The 18,706-nt window shown below is 32.3% G+C and overlaps 1 protein-coding gene across 11 annotated transcripts in view; it reads left to right on the top strand.

Annotated features, from left to right (window-relative positions):
- Positions 1 to 18,706, top strand: part of LOC127850980 (adhesion G-protein coupled receptor G6-like) — a 106,286-nt gene that overhangs the window by 62,428 nt on the left and 25,152 nt on the right. The window contains exon 1 of one of the 11 annotated variants that reach the window (XM_052384385.1): positions 5,613 to 5,776. The exons of 9 other annotated variants lie outside the window; for them this stretch is intronic. The gene's annotated coding sequence lies outside the window, so the exon portion shown is untranslated. Of the gene's footprint in view, positions 1 to 5,612; positions 5,777 to 18,269; positions 18,374 to 18,706 lie in introns of those variants that run through there. One more of the 11 variants, XM_052384390.1, reaches the window with a different exon arrangement.

An 18,706-nucleotide genomic window follows, 5' to 3' on the forward strand; every position in this document is an offset into this window, starting at 1 on the left:
TCACTGTCCCACATTGAAACCGTTACAAGCAATTGTGTAAATATTCCTAATAATTAAGATGCTATTTCCGTCAAACTAATCTTACTATTTTAAATTCATGCGTTTATAAAGAAAAATCATATTAAATATGATAATATAAACAATATATAGTTGAAGTTAAACAGTTTGCAGTTGCTTATATTTTTGTCTCAAAAAGTTAATTCTAATTATGTGTTGCTGTACAAAAACTGTGTCGAATTAGTAAACGCAGTCACTAGTACAACAGTCTTTCACCCAATTCAGCAACGGTTATGATAGCGATTAAAGGCAATATGAACCGTACTTATTTAAGTTATTCCCCAGATATGTCATCCTGTACATGATTTAGTGAAATAATTATTAATTATTTTGATAACATCAGTCCCTGTTTGGAAGAAATTGTAAATGAAACCTAAGCTATTTGGGTTAATTTATACCATTGATAACTGGCAACCACGCTTCATCTGGATGGAGGCCGTTTCGAGTGTCCTTATTTTGAAATATTATTATTGAAGAACAGTTACAGTATGATGTCCTAAATGAATTCGTGCGTAAAGTCCTAGGCATTTAAGCGACTTATATTATGTTTTTCGCATCTCTTATCATTATATTCCGTCACGTTAAAATGCAACTGCCGTTATAGATGCTCAATGTGAATTAGGACTAGTAGTCTGAATAAAAATTCCTTTCAACGAATTATATCAACTAAGCAAATATTATGCATTAAAATTAGAGAATACGTTAAAGTAATTTCATGAGTACTCTCCGCCTATAGTATAACGACTTTACGAGTTATGATCTAAGAGGACAATGTATTTTGTCAAACTTCCTCGTCAGAACAATAAGAACATTTAATGCTTATTTATTTTGTCATTCGATTTTAAACACGAACAACATCAGTTTTAAGTAGTTACTTTGATTAAACATACAGCAAAAGCACGAATCGTAATAAGCGTTACGAATTATTAAAATTTCATATCAAGTGTTGTTTGATTCAGTGAAAACCGTTATCTACTTAGACTTCTTAATTCGTGCTTATAAAATGTTCACATCAGTGATTAATCACACAATTAAAATCTGTGGTTAAATATCATTGCTTGTATTCATATACGCTATTAATTTCATAGACGTTGCAACAAATGGGATTTGAAGATTTATACTGAATGTCTCGTGGCTTAATATTGTGCAATCAGATACTTACCTTCAGTTATAAGACTGAATAGAAGTCATAAAATACCTGTCATGCTAATGAAGCTGGAACCCCTTTTATGCTATTAATACATTGATACTTCATTTATAATATTTTAATACTATATAATGTTTCTACGTTAAAAGATAATATGACAATCAACACAATATATTCATTGAATGAAAATCAATTGCATGAACTCTGTATTGTCTTTAAATGATAAGATTTATTTTCCATTTCTTGTGTGTATGCTTGATGCGTACTCTAAACGTATACAGTGAAATAATATTATTATATGTTTAGTGTTCACTGTCAAAGATTAACTGTCAAAGAAAGGACCAACTCTTAATATTCTAGAAATAGAGAATAATAGGTTAGTGTTGATTATAGATCAGGTTTATCATGCGAGGCTTTAAGAAAACAAAAAGCACGAGCCCTGGCGAGTGCTTTTTCGTTTTCGTGCCGAGCATGATAAACCTGATCTGTAATCAACACTAATCTATTATTCTATTTATCCCACTTGTAATTTTGTAAACCTTTTTGTTTAAACAATATTAGTTTGACAGGATAATTTCGCTGGATTTATGACGTCATTTCGTCAAAATATTGACGTCATTTCCTGCCGTTGATTATATGATATTTTTAATCAACGGGGCTTTAATCAACCGAATTCGCTGTAAAAGTGGGATAAAAAGTATTCTGATACATTATGTGCATAGAGTGATGTATGATGGATTTAAATATCAATGTCAGTTAAAGCAAAGAAAGTGTTAATGTATATCCTAAATTAATTTCAACATATTTCATGTCTGCCTTTTCAAACTTTTTTTAAGATATTTGATTCAAAGGTTACAGAAACTATGCTTTATAGATCTGAATTATGGGGGCTAGAAAATCCAAAAGGTATTGAGCCTGTCCAATAGTATGCATGTAAACGTTTTTTTAAATGTTTATATAAATGCATGAAATGATGCAATACTTTGAGATTTGGGTAGTTTCCCGATGAACATATATGCTGCGAAACGTTTGATTACATATTGGATAGACTTTTAAGCCTTCCAAGAGATAGATACACGAGGCTATGTTACGAAATGTTACTTTATTATGATAGAAACGGAAATAAAAATTGGGTAACAAATGTAAGATGTAACCTATACACAAATGGTTTCGGATATATCTGGGAAGCTCAAAATGTTGTTAACCCAAAGTTGTTTTTACTACAATATGTACAAAAGCTAAAAGATCAGTTTATGTAAACATGGCACTCAAGATGTATTGATAGTAGTAAATTACATTATTACTCGATATTTAAGACTAATTTCACTGCCGAAAAATATGTCACTGCTATAGATATAGACACATTTAGAAAATGTTTGGCTAGCTTTCGTAGCTCCTCACATAATCTTATGGTAGAGAAAGGGAGGCATTACAATTTTTCTTAGGATTATCGTACGTGTCTATTTTGCGAAACTGTTCTTCAAGATGAATTCCATTTTATAATTAGTTGCCCGTTGTATTTAAATATTCGTCCAAGTTATAAACCACTGTATTACTTTCAATATCCAACTTTAGAGAAATTTTACAGCCTTATGTCAACTGAGGATATGAAACTGATAAGAAATATTTCCATGTACATATATTATGCCTTTAAAGAACGAAATGCATACTTGGATATGTTTGATTGAGACATACTATATCTTGTCTAGATTTTCATTGTTGATTTAAACCATTTGTGATCTGTATTGTAACCTCATGCGCACTGACATATGATTAATCATTGGTTGTACATATGTTTGTATATGGGCCGGAGGCCTTATAATGCAATAACAATATTGAATATTGATGGATTTGATACAGCTTTAATGTATTACACCATAGAGTTTTCTTATGAAAGATCACTTTGTAGTGGGATAAAAACAATGTAGACGTATTTTCGTTCCATCTATTTTCTATTGCCAACCAAGTTCACATTTGAATGGATGATGCAAGCACATTCATATTTCATATTTCTTTATTTCGCATTTTATTGCTACTTCATTTTTCTGCTGGGTGTGTTTTCTGGTTGACTCATATATGTGTTTAAGCTAATATAAAGTTCGTTGAAGTTACCAAACGGCTGTGTTGAGTCATTTGTCTCAGTCTATGCTGTTCTGACAGTTTAAGTGCGATCGCTAATCTTATCCTGATTGCTTCTGGTTAAACCATCATGTGCATTACATGTGTTGACCAATTTTTCTTATACTTGAAAGGTTTTATTGTGGCATGGAACGATGGGACTTGTCTTTAGCGACTGTAACACAGCATGTTTGCATTATTTCGGAAATTACACCACTGTTTTCAAATCACTTGAAGTACAACTCGCATTCCTATCCTCAACAGACAAAACCGAAAAGTGGAAATGTACGAAATTCATGCAGTTTATGTTACCGCAGTAAAAATGTAAACAATCGCAATTACCAAATCATTAACGCCTTCAAGTTTGTGTTATAGTGTGGGTTGTATTTCGCATATACAGCTGCAATACTATAAGCTAAATTTCCGCGTGTTTTCTAAAATTAAATTTCCACAATCAAATCGCGATAAACACAGTTAGGCGATATATATACGGCAATAATTACTGAAGTGTTAATAGACATATGAAGGTTGTGGTTATTTATATCTTAGGTTACAGGTTCAAAATGGTATGTTATATCATCCTTCGTAATCAAGCCATTTGATATTGTGCCATGTATGCTTGGGTAGGCAACATATGATTTACTATACGTGAAATAGCAAACGCACCACACAAGTGCGACACGAATCCATGGGAATATATACATTCCAAAAATAACTTAATTGTATTTAAAACGCATTGTTGTTGTGCGAATGGAGCGTGTTTGAACATTGTTACTTACATTTTGTAAATTATTTTGATTCGATTTATGGGTCACTGTTTAAAATTTACATTGGTTTTATAGACAAACTTTGCTCAGCTAAGCTACTTTGAACTCTATGATTAACAGCAAGGCATACTCAGTATATGGTGAATGTTGAATCTTGTTATACTTTATTGAATGAAATGTTAATGTTACCCGTACCGTTCGGGAATATTTAAACAGATCACAAAAGACACCAATGCAACTCTTTTTGTTGGAGTTCGTGTTAAGTACCTCTATGGTACAAATATGAATCCTTAAGTACACTGGCAAAGAATAGTGTCCGTAGCTAGATTGTATTTATGATCCAAGTAAGTTAGATGCTTTTAAAAAGAATATATGCATTGCATTATCTAAATACATTCGCCGCCATATAGAGATTTTTTTCATTATTTCTTTAAAATCGGGGACGTAGAGGTTTTGATAAACAGAAAACAGGTTACTGCCTGATCTTTTGTAATATTTCAGGCTCGGAGCGAATAAAATAACAGCTCGGCAAGCCTCGCCGTTATATTATTCTAAGCCTTGCCTGATATATTACAAAAAGATCAGACAGTTACCTGTTATTCTCTATATATCAGGCAGATATCAATGCGGTGGTATGATAAATCGATCGACCATTGTTCAGTCCGTATTTTAGTTTAATACGATTCTAGTGCATTTCATCGTAGTTATGTTTTAAAATCAAGATGAATCGATAACATATTTACTAACAAGTTGATTCCAATCAGGGTTTGATATACAACTCGTGTAATTATTGGAACTCTGCTGACTTTCTGTTCACAGCGTTGTAGCGTTCAACCACAAACGCACATGACGTCGCAATTGTTTGAATTTCAGCACATGTGCTATGTTTGCGTATTAATTCGGGGGGGGGGCAAAAACTAAGTTTTAAATGAAGATTTATACATCATTCAAAGGGGAAAAAAGTCCGACCTTAATAATACATATGTATATTGAAAAAATATTTTCTTAAAATCATTTAAATTTTCGACAACTTTGGCCAATACGCTGCAACTATTCGCCGTACATGACTTTAACTATTCACCGTACACGACTTTTGCCATAAACAACTATTCGCCGTACACTACAGTTATTTTAATTTAATAGATTTCCACAAACAATAATCAAACTAAGACACGAAATAGCGTTAAGATGGTATATATTGCCTATAAGAATAGGAAATCAACTCCATACTCGATGGCAAACCATGTAATCATGAAAGAAAAGCTGTTTCTTCGAGAAGTTCCAATTTCAACCCGGTACCAAGCGGTCATAAATTTGTGTAAATAATGCTTCATCAATACGAATTGCAAGATAGTTACACATTTTTAAACATATTAATTATTCTGTAAGATGCCTAACATCATTGTTCACTTTCGCTTCGCTGGTAATCTAATCCCGGTGGTGATGACAGACGGTGAGCTTGCTCGCCGAGAAAGCATCGGATTTCATTAACGGCCGGATTACAGTTTGATTAGTGTTAGCTATTATGTAAATACAAAGCGATCTAAATTTGCATTTGTGGCAGTGTTCTTTTGTATTGTGTGCGTCAAAGAGTTTGAATAAGTTTTTAAAGTAGACTGCCACGAATTTTGTTTGACAATCATTATTTGTAGGCAATTTAAGGATTATATGGTTGAATCGCAATAAGGTTAGTGGTTTCAAATATTTAATTAACTCATAATTGAAATGTGTATGAATGGTTCTTCAAAATAAGTTACATTATTTTCATTTTTTCAATGTCCACACTTAATCCACACTATTTAAATTTTTGTCACCAGGTCAAAGGTCAAGGTCGCTGTCACAATAAGTGTGAGAATCGTTTCCAATCAATAACTCGTCAACGAATCGACCGATTGGATTGATTCTTCCCATGTGCATTGGCATTGAACAGTAGATGACCAATATTGCACTTGGGGTCACAAGGTCTAAGGTTAAGGTCACTGTCACAACTAGTGTGAAAATTGTTTCAGATCAATAACTCGTCAAATAATTGACCGATGTGCTTGATACATCACATGTGCATCGTCCTCGGACAGTAGAATACCCCTATTGAAATTGGGGTGACTAGTTCAAAGCCCTTGGGGGCATATGTCTCCGACCGCGGACCTCTTGTTTGGTACTAAATTACGTCATTTTAAACAGCTAACCATTTGTCATTGGTCCACATAGGTGCTGTAACAACTAGCAGTGTAGAGGAGCTTTAAGAAACTCTTTCCGTCATGCTTATATTACCATTGTAAATGATGTCTATTGATAAATCATTTATGTGCTGCGCTGTCCACAGTTTCCAATTTTAATTCTTCTTAGATTTTTGATCACACACTCAGATTCAACATGCGCAAAGCTCATAACATTTATTTATTTCTCTTAAATCGCCATTGGAATTGCGGGCTAATGTAGACTTTTGCCCCACGTAGCTAAGCTCGTATCATGTTGTTGAGATTACAGTACGGTTGAATTGAATCATTTATCCCGTTATGCGCTCACTAAATATGTTATGTTAGCCATCAGTAAGCATGATTGTAATACTTTTGTTTTAGCTATCGCTTGTTTAACGTACACGCACAGTTTATGCAAGAACTCGTCAAGATAATACGATGTGATTATAAGTGCACCTTGAAGTTTTGTTTAACATTGCACGATAAAATCCACGCTTAATAACCGAGATAGGAGACAGCAATCAATCAATCAATCAATGTTTTCATTGTTATTATTAAATAAGGTTGAGATTGCAAATTTCACCTCGAAGGTTTACAGGTTATTTGACACTTGATAGCGTCGATTTTAAAAACAAATATTCAAATATAATTGCCCCACATCGGTACTGTTACAACCAGTCGCGTAGAGAAGCTTTAAGATACTATTTCTTTCAAATTTATCATACCATTTCGCTGCAAATTGACGAGTTTATAAAAAGTATTCATATCTCCAATGATTTAAATAATTATGAAGATATACTTAATCAGTAATTTTTTGCAGTCTCTTATATTTTTCACAAAAATGTAATTTAAGTAATATGCTGCTTGACAAAAACACTTCAGTAAAAAAGCTCAGTTAGTTTGAACAAAATACTCCAACTTTCATACTGATATGTCATCAGGCCCATTATAAAGTATTATTTATTAATTATTCTGATAACATCAATTTCCTTTTGAATTGTATAAGAAACCTGAGATATTTGGGTTAATCTGTACCATTCACAAACGAAAACCAGGCTATTTGGTGTCCCATTTTGTTAATGTTGAAATACAGTGACAGTATGATGTTCTAAACGAATGCTTTTATAATGTCTCATGAATTTAACAGCCTTACATATTTGGGATCGCATTGCTGAACATAGCATACACTCACTATAAAATATAAAAAATAATATTAAATATTTAAAATATCGGTATGCTGAATCTTAATTCTGAAAATTTTAGAAAAAAGCGCTTAATAACTTTCTTGTGATATACGTGACGGGCGTCATTCAAAACCCGTCCTTCATAGCGATAATAAGAAATTCTCTTTTTTGTTTATCAAGAAACTATAAAACGTCTTAATATTGTGAATATCAAACAATAATTTAACTTAAGATACCATGTTAAAAACATTAAAAATAATTTCAAATGTGTTGGTTGTTACTCTCCAAGACACACCCTTTATTTAACTCGTCTGAACCGCCTTAAGTGTTGTCGATCGGTCCATAATTATAACGTCTTATGTCTGAATTATAACGACTTAGCAAATATAATTAAAAAGGAAATATTAATTGAAAGTAATTTAAAATCAGTACAATTCTGTTTAACTATAAGATGACAATTCATTTTGTCCAACTTTCTTGTCGGAACATTAATAACATGTAATTCGTATTGATTATGTCATTCGTTCTTGCATTGGAATAACATCATTTTGCAAAATATGTTGTTGGATTAAATATACAACAAAACCAATTAAATGTAGTCATTCGCCGTTTTTATAAACAAAACAGTAAATATATATGTTTATAAACTTAATATATAGTTTTTTCGTTGTAAAATAGTAAAATGCACGTTGGCATAATTTAGCGTTACGACGTTTTGGTAATGTTTGATCTGGTATCATTTGATTCAGTAAAAAACGTGTTCACACAGAATTCTTACTTTGTGCCATTAAGATTGTCACATCTGCAATTTTCTTCACAATTACAATCTGAGGTTAAACAAACATTGCTTTTATACAATTATGATTTAAATTTCATAGACACTGCAAAACGGGGGTTTGTAGATTTATACTGGGAAGTTGGTTTCCTACAACTAATAGCTAAACTTGCATCAACTTGTGTGAAGCGATTTTTGTCTGGTGTCTTGGTCCTTTACCTCATTGTTGAGAATCAGATACTTTCCACGAGTTAAGTACCGCATAGTAGTCATAAGATACCTGCAATGCAACTGAAATGTGAATGTTGGTGAAGTTAATTTTCGTCTTTTGATAATTGTTTGCTATTCAGTTATGACATCTGGACATATACTACAGCATTCAAAAGTTATATTTAGAGAATATCACGAAACGACACTGTCACGTTGGTTAATCTTATATCACCACTGATTTGATATGGAAATAGAAGTACGGTGATACAAAAGGGAGCTCGACGACTGAATGGTTACACATAGAAAAACATATAATATTATATTCATTGAAAGGAGTAACTTGACGTTTTAAGGTGTTATGTCTTTACTTCATTTAACACTTCTTAACAATGACGATCGGAAACTTGCTGAAATTGTTGAAGCGAAAAATATTTTTATTTTATGTTTTGGATTATCTACCTCGAGCGATTGTTGTCAACTACGTTTGTGTTATAAAGGCGTTAGTCTTGTCCCATCAATATATCATATTGCATGATCGTTAAACATATGTACACTTTAGGAATTTTTCGTTTTTTTTTCTCTTTTGAGATTTATTGATACATATGTTTTTAATTATTTTTTTTAATCGAGTTAATGGTCCAAGAACTTTCAAGATTTGTATCTACTTTACCTTATTGAAAAAAAAATCACTTAATTTATTAAGTTCATTTATTTGAGGTTATTAACAATATCGATCAATTGTACACTTAAGTGGAAAGTCAGCATATCAAAGTGCGGACGTTTTTTTTCCATCAATGTAAACTGTTACAGATATACCCATTGTATGCCGTCGATAGTTACATGATAAAGGTACAGTCATCCGAAACACTTACAGTTTAAGTCTAACCTGTCCTTAACAGCTCAACATGCGAGGTTTATTGTCGAAATAACCTCGCATTGTAATAGGCTTATAAAGATAAGTGTTAACGTGTTGAATTACACGTGCGTATATACCTTTTCGAATGAAGCACCGGATTTCGTCGCGGCAACGGCCGGATAAACGTTTAGGCAAAGACACGTGTGCACTGTTCCCCATATTTATATTGGGCCATTTTATGTTATTATTCTAATTAAAAAATCGCTATACATATGAGGCCATTGTAGTGTTCTATATATAGGATCTGGCATGAGTTGTCATATCATACCATATTTTATTAAACGAGTTCAGGAATTTTGTTAGTAAACGAGCCTTTGGCGAGCTTACTAACGAATTTCCTGGACGAGTTTAATAAAATATGGTATGATATGACAACGAGTGTCAGATCATTTTTATCACATGCTTTTTAAATAAGCAAATTAAATAAATATTTACGCAAACATTATGATAAATCTCGAATGTTGTTTACATTTCGTGACGTCATTTGAAGTTGCAACGTCATTTCAGCAAAATAACAAAATGCGATGGGTCAATAAACGAAAACTAAGCCAATGAAAACTATTAATAATGCTGTATTACACATGTGCTATATACAAAAATATGTAATGGTTGTAGTACATGGGAAACAGGGTATAGCATGTGATAAAATATTGTATGCGTAAAATAGATTGCGTACTTTTGAGAGTTGACAACAATGACTACTTTCAATTAAAAAACAATAATTGTTATCTCTATAAGGTAAGTCGTTACTAGTCAAATAACATAGTACAAGCGTTTTCAAAGATGTGATCCACAATATATATGTTTGTAGTTGTTACACCGATTATAATAACAATAAACCGTATTTAGCATAAGTAAATTATTAGGCTCACAATACAAATATACTTTTTGTTTGCTTATTTATTTTCCACATGCAAAAATTAAAACTGGTATTGAAATTATCATCTATCTTAATGTCTGATTAAATTAGTTGAAATTATTAAAATAAACAAAGAGTATTAATTTGGTTAATACGAAGAAATAAAAAAACACTCATGAGCGATTAATATAATAAGAGTGAGAGTAATGTAGTGTTGTAGCTGTTTTTATTTTTATTAAATAATTACAGCTATTATATAAATATAATGGCTGTAAAACTATTGTGTTTGGCGAACCTGAACTGTTTAAGATTAATGCGATCATCCGAAAACTAGCATGACAGCAAAGCAAGTGTTAATGTCGACAACTTTTGAAGACCCGCATTTAAGAAAAGATAAGCGTTCGATATATTGCTACATTAATATCCATGACAATTAAGATAACGGGTTTCAATATTTGGATTATTAATCCTACTGATAATAAAACCCTGGCTTTCATCGAAGTCTGTACCGTATTATATCTTTTTGGGTTATGTCTTGAATTAAATGTTATGTGAACCGTTGCGAACTACTCAACGAAATATAACCAGACTGTCAACACTTTTATCGTTTCTAGACTTAATTTACTACAATTTTTACTTTAAACCATATTTCTGGTGTATTGTTTATATCCAACACGTGTTAAAGCCATCATGAATATTTGCGCTCACTTTTATTGCAACGTCAAGGTTGGGGTGGGTATGTGGACGAATGCCGCAAACTTGTATGTAAATTATTGTATTCGGGTCAAACATGGCTGAGCTTTGTTTGGAATCAAAAACGCGATTGTTAAGCCAGGTGCTTTGATACATATGTGAACTTAAAATCTCTTGTGGCATATATCTGCATGCACGAATTCAACGAGTTTGGTTTCGCAATCCGTCGTTTAAAAAGTGATAGAACTCTCAGACTCTAAACGTTTTTCTAAATGAATTGTCGATGTTTTTGTTCACACGTTTGTGTCATCAAAGGAACGCGCTATTAACATCAGCATGTTCATGTCTGGAAACTGGAGATCGAGTGATATGTTCGCCTGCGCTCCCAAGTGTTCCTTTCTCACGTAAATTATCCTGCAGATGCATATATGCAGACCGTTTCCTTCTTCTTGGTCTAGTATCAAAAACATTCTAAATCATTTAGCTTAGCTCTAACGATAGGTATTGAGTTTTCTCTCAGCTGAGCACTGATAATGTCGGTAAGCTAACGAATAACCTCATGTCTCAGCTTTAGGAAGACTCACATATACATAATTAATCTTCTTCAATTGATAGTTGCTAAAAATGTATGATAGTGGAGATCGGCGTACGTAATGTAACAAATTAGTTGTTACAGAACTCAAGCCATAACTCTAAACATCTAATAATTTCTAATATATATCTCATATTGTATTTTTACTTAGTAGTTGTTAAATGAATAATTATAGGCTATATTTATATTGCAAATGCAATATTATTATTACTCAAATAATTTATTGTATGTTTACTTGGCCATTATCAATGTTAGGTTAATATAGCCTATGGAATATAACAGTTAAAATGTGATTTTATTCACCAGTAATTTACTGGGGAACGGTTGAAACTGTATTTAATTATTTATTGATGTGTTGTCATTTTGCAGTTTTTGCTTATGCTTAAAATCAGTATGATTCTGAAAAAGGTCACCCTTTATATATATTTAATATGTTTTTCTTATAACCTAATGGCTAAATGAGAGTGTTTATGTAAATGTATGTAATGCAATTTTAAGCAGTTTGCTCATGTCAACTTATTTGTCAAACGTCATTCGCATCCGCCATCTTGTTTGGAAGCTGTCTATTTTGGAAACGCGGCGTTTGATATCATATTTTTGTCTATTAAAACCATATGTGGTGCCATTTTATTCATTAAATAGTGTTCTTTCTAAATATCAATTGAACGCGACATTATAAATTGTAATTAATTGTAGTTTTGCATCAGAAGCTAAATTTTCTCTGAAATAATCATTTTAGAACGCTAATGTAACTTGGTAACAATTGTCTTCATTGGTCCGAATTTTGTAACGTGCAACCCGATTGGCTGATACTGTCTATAAAAAGGCGAGCGTCACAAGGCGGATTCATTCAAATTTCCAACTCTGAATCGACAACATCAAAAAGTTAAAATAAGATGAATAAAATATAATCTAAATAAATCGTAAATTAAAACTCTAAGTATTCCCAAATTAAAACAACTTGAAATTAACTGTCAAAGGGTGAGCCTTAGATGTACTTTATTATTCACGTTATATTTACAAATGTTGTTAATCTTGTTTAGTGTGCCTGGTGAGCCAGACTTTTAAAAACGGAAAATAGAACGTTCACTTAACCGTTAAAAGCCTTCGTTATTTACTTTATCATCAACCATACATACGCGACTACTATAATATATAACTCGCCGTCCTGATAAGTCTTACAGTACATTAAACCTTGCCAATCATCAATAATTATTACAGTGAACGAGAAATGTTTATATACTATACAATATTATAGAATGCAATACATACCGAGTCAGCTTTAGCATTTCTTATAGAAATACCTTTCTGTAAGATTTATTACATTATATAGTCTTCCACAGAACATTTTCGTATAGTTCTTTTAATTATTTTTTTTAAATAAATACTCGAGCTCTGAAATTTACTTAACCCATAATTGAAACCACCAACAATTATGTCTGTTTCAAGTGTTTATCAAACACGACTGTTCTTTTAGATTTTTATTTTCTCATTCATTAGGATTAGCATGATGCGGCGTCTTATCTGGGTCTACGCTGTTTGCTTAAAGGAATTTCTGTAAGAAATATTCTAAATATAGAAATAAATATACTAGACATCCCTAATTTTGGAAATAAATTGATCCCATTTAAATGGATGGGAGAGTTCACCAGGCATAAATGGGTTAATGTTTTTGTTTATTTAAGAATACTGAACATGTGTCACAATGCTCTGACAGTTTTATAGAACCTAAATGTGTGTAACTGTTATGTGATAATATCAAAGTCATATGGGCGATTTTAATTGGAAAGAACACACTTTATATTTCAAATTAACCTACATCTAGTAAATGTATATTTAAACCAAAAATAATGGATGCAGTTTCTTTAACTCATTTATGCCTAGTGGACTCTCCCATCCTTCTAAATTGGATCAATTTATTTCCAAAATTAGGGATGTCTAGAATATTTATTTCTATATTTAGAATATTTCTTACAGAAATTCCTTTAAGAAAACAGCGTAGACCCTGGTGCGACGCCGCATTTTGCGGCGTCTCATCTGGGCCTACGCTGTTTGCCAATGCCTTTTTGCTAGACGCTAGGCATAAATGGGTGAACTGTTGTGTGATAATATCAGAGTCATATGAGCGATTTTCATGTGTAAAGAACACACTTTAAATATTCAAATTAACCTACATCTGTTAATTGTATATTTAAATCACAAGAAATAGATGCAGTTTCTTTAAATAAAGAGCTTTTCGATTTCAGTTCTATCCTTTTAGAAAACTGATAACGCGATCAAGGCTTGTCAAGATTTAACGTTCTGGCAAACAGTTGTTGGCTACGATTACTGTAATAAGACTTGTAATGACAGGCGCAGCAAGTGTCAATACCGATACCAATTTATTACAGTAAATTTAAACAAAAAGGATTTTGTTGGTATGTTACATCGATGTCTTAACCAACGCCCGATAACATATGACACATACGTTATCTGTAATGATGTTCCGTGATGCTCGGATAAATAAATATACTCTTTTCAGTTTTTTTTATATTAATTATTGATGCCTATTGTGGTGAGTTCTGGATAATAATAGTAATGTGAATTCTCACCTTCTACTTCATGTAGTGTTATTATGCTGTCAATTCATATATCATGTATGTGCTGTCCACAGTTTGAATTGAAACTCATCTAAGATCTATGATCACACAATCAGATTCAACATGCGCAAAACTCATAACAATTATTTGTTCATATGATATATCAATTGAAGTTGCGGTAATGTCCCCACGCAGATAAGCATGTATAATGTTGTTGAGATTACAGCACAGTTGAGTTGAATCATTTGTCCCGTTATGCGCTCACTAAAAACGATGTGTACGCAACCTGTTAGGTTTATTCTAGTGCTTTTGTTATACCCTCATTACCATTGGTAATGGGGGCTATATAAGAATTACTCTGTCGGTTGGTCGGTCTGTCGGTCTGTCCCGAAATTTCATCCGATCTTCACCAACCTTGGTCACAATTGTATCTAGATGATGTCTAGGCCAAGTTTGAATTTGGGTCATGCCGGGTTAAAAACTAGGTCACGGGGTCACTTAGTGTTTTAAACCGAAAGTTTGTCCGGACCATAACTATGTCATTTATCGTTAGATTTTAAAATGACTTGGTACATTTATTCACCATCATGGGACGGTGTGTCTTGTGAAAAAAATACGTCGATTGCTCCGAGGTCAAGGTCAAACTTGGAGGTCAAAGGTCAAATGCTTTTCCGGGTCATAATTTTGTCATTTATTGTGAGATTTTAAAATCATTTTGCAAATTTGTTCACCATCATTGGACGTAGTGTTTCGCGAAAGAATTACGTCCAAATCTCCAAGGTCAAGGTCACACTTTGAGTTCAAATATAAAAAATAGCCATAAATGAGCTTGTCCGGGCAATAACTATGTCATTCATTGTGAGATTTTTAAATCATTTGGCACATTTGTTCACCATTATTTGACGGTGCGTCGCGCGAAAGAATTGCGTCGATATTTTCAAGGTCAAGGTCACATTTCAAGTTTAAAGGTCAAAAGTGGTCATAAATAAGCTTGTCCGGGCCATAACTATGTCGTTCATTATGAGATTTTTAAATCATTTGGCACATTGGTTCACCATCATTGGACGGTGTGTCGCGCGAAAGAATTGCGAAGATATCTAAAACGTCAAGGTCACACTTTGAGTTCAAAGGTAAAAAATGGCCATAAATGAGCTTGTCCCCCACCAAAACTATGTCATTCATTCTGATATTTTAAAATGAGTCTGTACATTAATTTTGTTCACATTCATTGGAGGGCGTGTTATGCGAAAGAATTCAGAGGTCAAAATGGCCATAAATGATAATGGCATACTAATTCTTAAAAATCGCCATAAATTATATTCTCTTGTTTTGCAAAATAGTCTGTGTCAATGCGGCACGTGGGGTATTCGTCACGTCTGTGACAAAGCTCTAGTTTAATCTGTCGCTTTTGTTAAAAGTGCAAGCACAGGTTATGCAAGAACTCGTCAAGTAAATACGCTGTTATTATAAGTTCACCATGAAGTTTTGCTTAACCATTGCACGATAAAACGGACGCTTCATAACCGACGTAGGAGACCGGAATCAATCAATCAATCAATCAATCAATCAATCAATCAATCAATCAATCAATCAATCAATCAATGTTTTTTTTGTCATTAATAAATAAGGTTGCGATTCAACATTTTACCATAAAGGTGAACGTTTTTTGTACTTCATAACGTCGTTTGTAAAAACAACTCATGATTTATCACTGTCCCACTTTTTTGTTACAACCAATTTTGTAAATATTCTTAATAATTAAGATACTATTTCCGTCAAACTTATCATAGTATTTTAAATTCACGTATTTATAAAGAAAATTCATTTTTGATATGATAATACAAACAAGATATAGTTGAAGTTAAACAGTTTAAACTCTTTTGTCTCAAAAAGTTAATTCTAATTATGTGTTGCTGTACAAAAACTGTGTCGATTTAGTATACGCAGTCGCTAGTACAACAGTCTTTCACCCAATTCAGCAACGGTTATGATAGTGATTAAAGGCAATATGAACCGTACTTATTTAAGTTATTCGCCAGATATGCCATTCTGTACATGATTTAGTGAAATAATTATTAATTATTTTGATAACATCAGTCCCTGTTTGGAAGAAATTGTAAAAGAAACCTGAGCTATTTGGGTTAATTTATACCATTGATAACTGGCAACCACGCTTCATCTGGATGGAGCCCGTTTCGAGTGTCCTTATTTTGAAATATTATTATTGAAGAACAGTTACATTATGATGTCCTAAATGAATTCGTGCGTAAAGTCTTAGGCATTTAAGCGACTTATATTATGTTTTTCGCATCTCTTATCATTATATACCGTCACTTTAAAGTATAACTCCGATTATAGATGCTCAATCTTAATAAGGAATAGTTTTCAAATAGTCTGAATATAAACGTCTTTTGCACGAATTATGACAACTAAGCAAATATTATGCATTAACAATAACGATAACGTTAAAGTTATTTCATGATTACACGCCTGCTATAGTATAAAGCCTTAACGAGTTGTGATCTAAGAGGACAATGTATTTTGTCCGACTTGCTCGTCAGAACAAGAATAACATTTAATGATTATTTATTTCGTCATTCGTTCATACACACGAACAACATCAGTTGTAAGTAATTAGTTCGATTAAACATATAGCAAAAACAGGACACTTAAGTGATTTATTCGGTTTTGTTCGCTATACCGATGTAGTTTGATAAACTCAATATTAATCATCAAAGTTTATATACATGATTTATGTTTTTGTCGTAGAAAAAATAGAAACATACAGATTTGCATAAATTAGCGTCACGAATTATTACAATTTCGTATCAAGTGTTATTAGATTCAGTGAAAACCTTTATCTACTTAGACTTCTTAATTCGTGCCATTAAAATGTTCGCATCAGTGATTGATCACGCAATTAAAATCTGCGGTAAAATATCGTTGCATGTATACATATACGCTTTTAATTTTATATAAGTTGCAACAAATGTGATTTGAAGATTTATACTGAAAATCGTTTTGGCTTAATGTTGTGCAATCAGATACTTACCTCCAGTTAAAACTGCATAGAAGTCATACAATGCCTGTCATGCTAATGAAACTGGCATCACGTTTATGCTATTAATTCATTGATAATTCATTTATAATATTTAAATACAATATAATTTTTCTACGTAAAAAGATAATATGAAAATCAACACAATTCATTCATATCCATATTTTTCAAACGTCGGATTTTCGAGAACGACCATTATTATTATAAAAAATCTTTATCGACTTCATTATAAACCACACCACTAGCGAGTCCTTACACCGATCAATTGGAAACTTATGCAAATATTAACTTTCATGACTGAAAAGTAAAATGAGCAAACATTAATGTTCAACCCGGTTAAGATTACTTTGTTAAATAACGAAGTTGATTTTCGTGTTTTTGATAATTTGACTCGCTATAGTAATGAAATAATACAACATTAAAAAGTTATTTTTAAAGAATAACACAAAACGACAATGTCAGTTTGGTGTGTGTTATATCACCACTGATATGGTTTGAATATAGAATTACGATCCTTCAAAAGGGTGCTCTACGACCATAAGTTAACAAATATAACAAAAAATATAATGATTGAAGAGAGTAACTTTACGATCAAAGGTTTTATGTCTTTACTTCACTGAACAATGCGCAAACATAACGAACGGAAACTTGCAAATTGTTGAAGCGAAAAAAGCTGTATATTTATTTGGCCAACTTCCTCGAGCGACTTATGTCACCAACGTTTGTATTACAAAGGCGTTAGTTTCGTCGCGGCTATACATCATGGTCAATCGTAAGCAATGTTTCGGATTTTTTTATTTTGTCTCTATTTTGTTATGTTTTGATACTTTTTATTATGTTTTTAATTTATTTTATTTATGTATGCATTTATTTTAATTTTTAACTTTTTTTTTTACAATATTGATCACTTGTACTCTACACTAGACAGTCACCATATCGAAGAACGAAAGTTTATTCCTTCAATATAAACTCTTGTTTGTTACACAGACATACCCAGTGTATACCTTCGATAGATACTTGATAAAAGCATAGTAGTCCGAAACACTAACGCTTTAAGTCTAACCTGACCTCATCCTTTAAACATGCGAGGTTTATTGTCGAAATAGCCTCGCATTGTAATAGGCTTTAAAACGATCAGTGTTTACGTAAGGAATTACACGTGCGTATATAGCTTTTAGAATTAAGCACCGGATTTCGTCAACGGTCGGATATAAGTCTAGGTAAAGACAGGTGTGGACTGTTTCCCATATTTGTATTCTTGTGTTTAATATACTTAAATATAAACATTGCTCTACAAATGGAGCCGTTGTAGTGTTTTATTATATTGTGTGCGTCAATTAAATTTAAAACTGTTTTAGATTTGACAACAACTACTGTTCAACGAAAGTAACTATATTCGAATAAATAATAATTGATTTCGTTAAACGTACGTCGTTACTAATATGTCATTATAACATAGTAAAACTGCGTTTAAATATTTGATCTTCAGTCAATATTTTTGTAGTTGTGACACCGATGATAATAATGATTAGCAACAGTATTAAGCATTAGTA

The sequence above is a fragment of the Dreissena polymorpha genome, chromosome 11, assembly GCF_020536995.1.
Source record: "Dreissena polymorpha isolate Duluth1 chromosome 11, UMN_Dpol_1.0, whole genome shotgun sequence".
Classification (NCBI taxonomy): Eukaryota; Metazoa; Mollusca; class Bivalvia; order Myida; family Dreissenidae; genus Dreissena; species Dreissena polymorpha.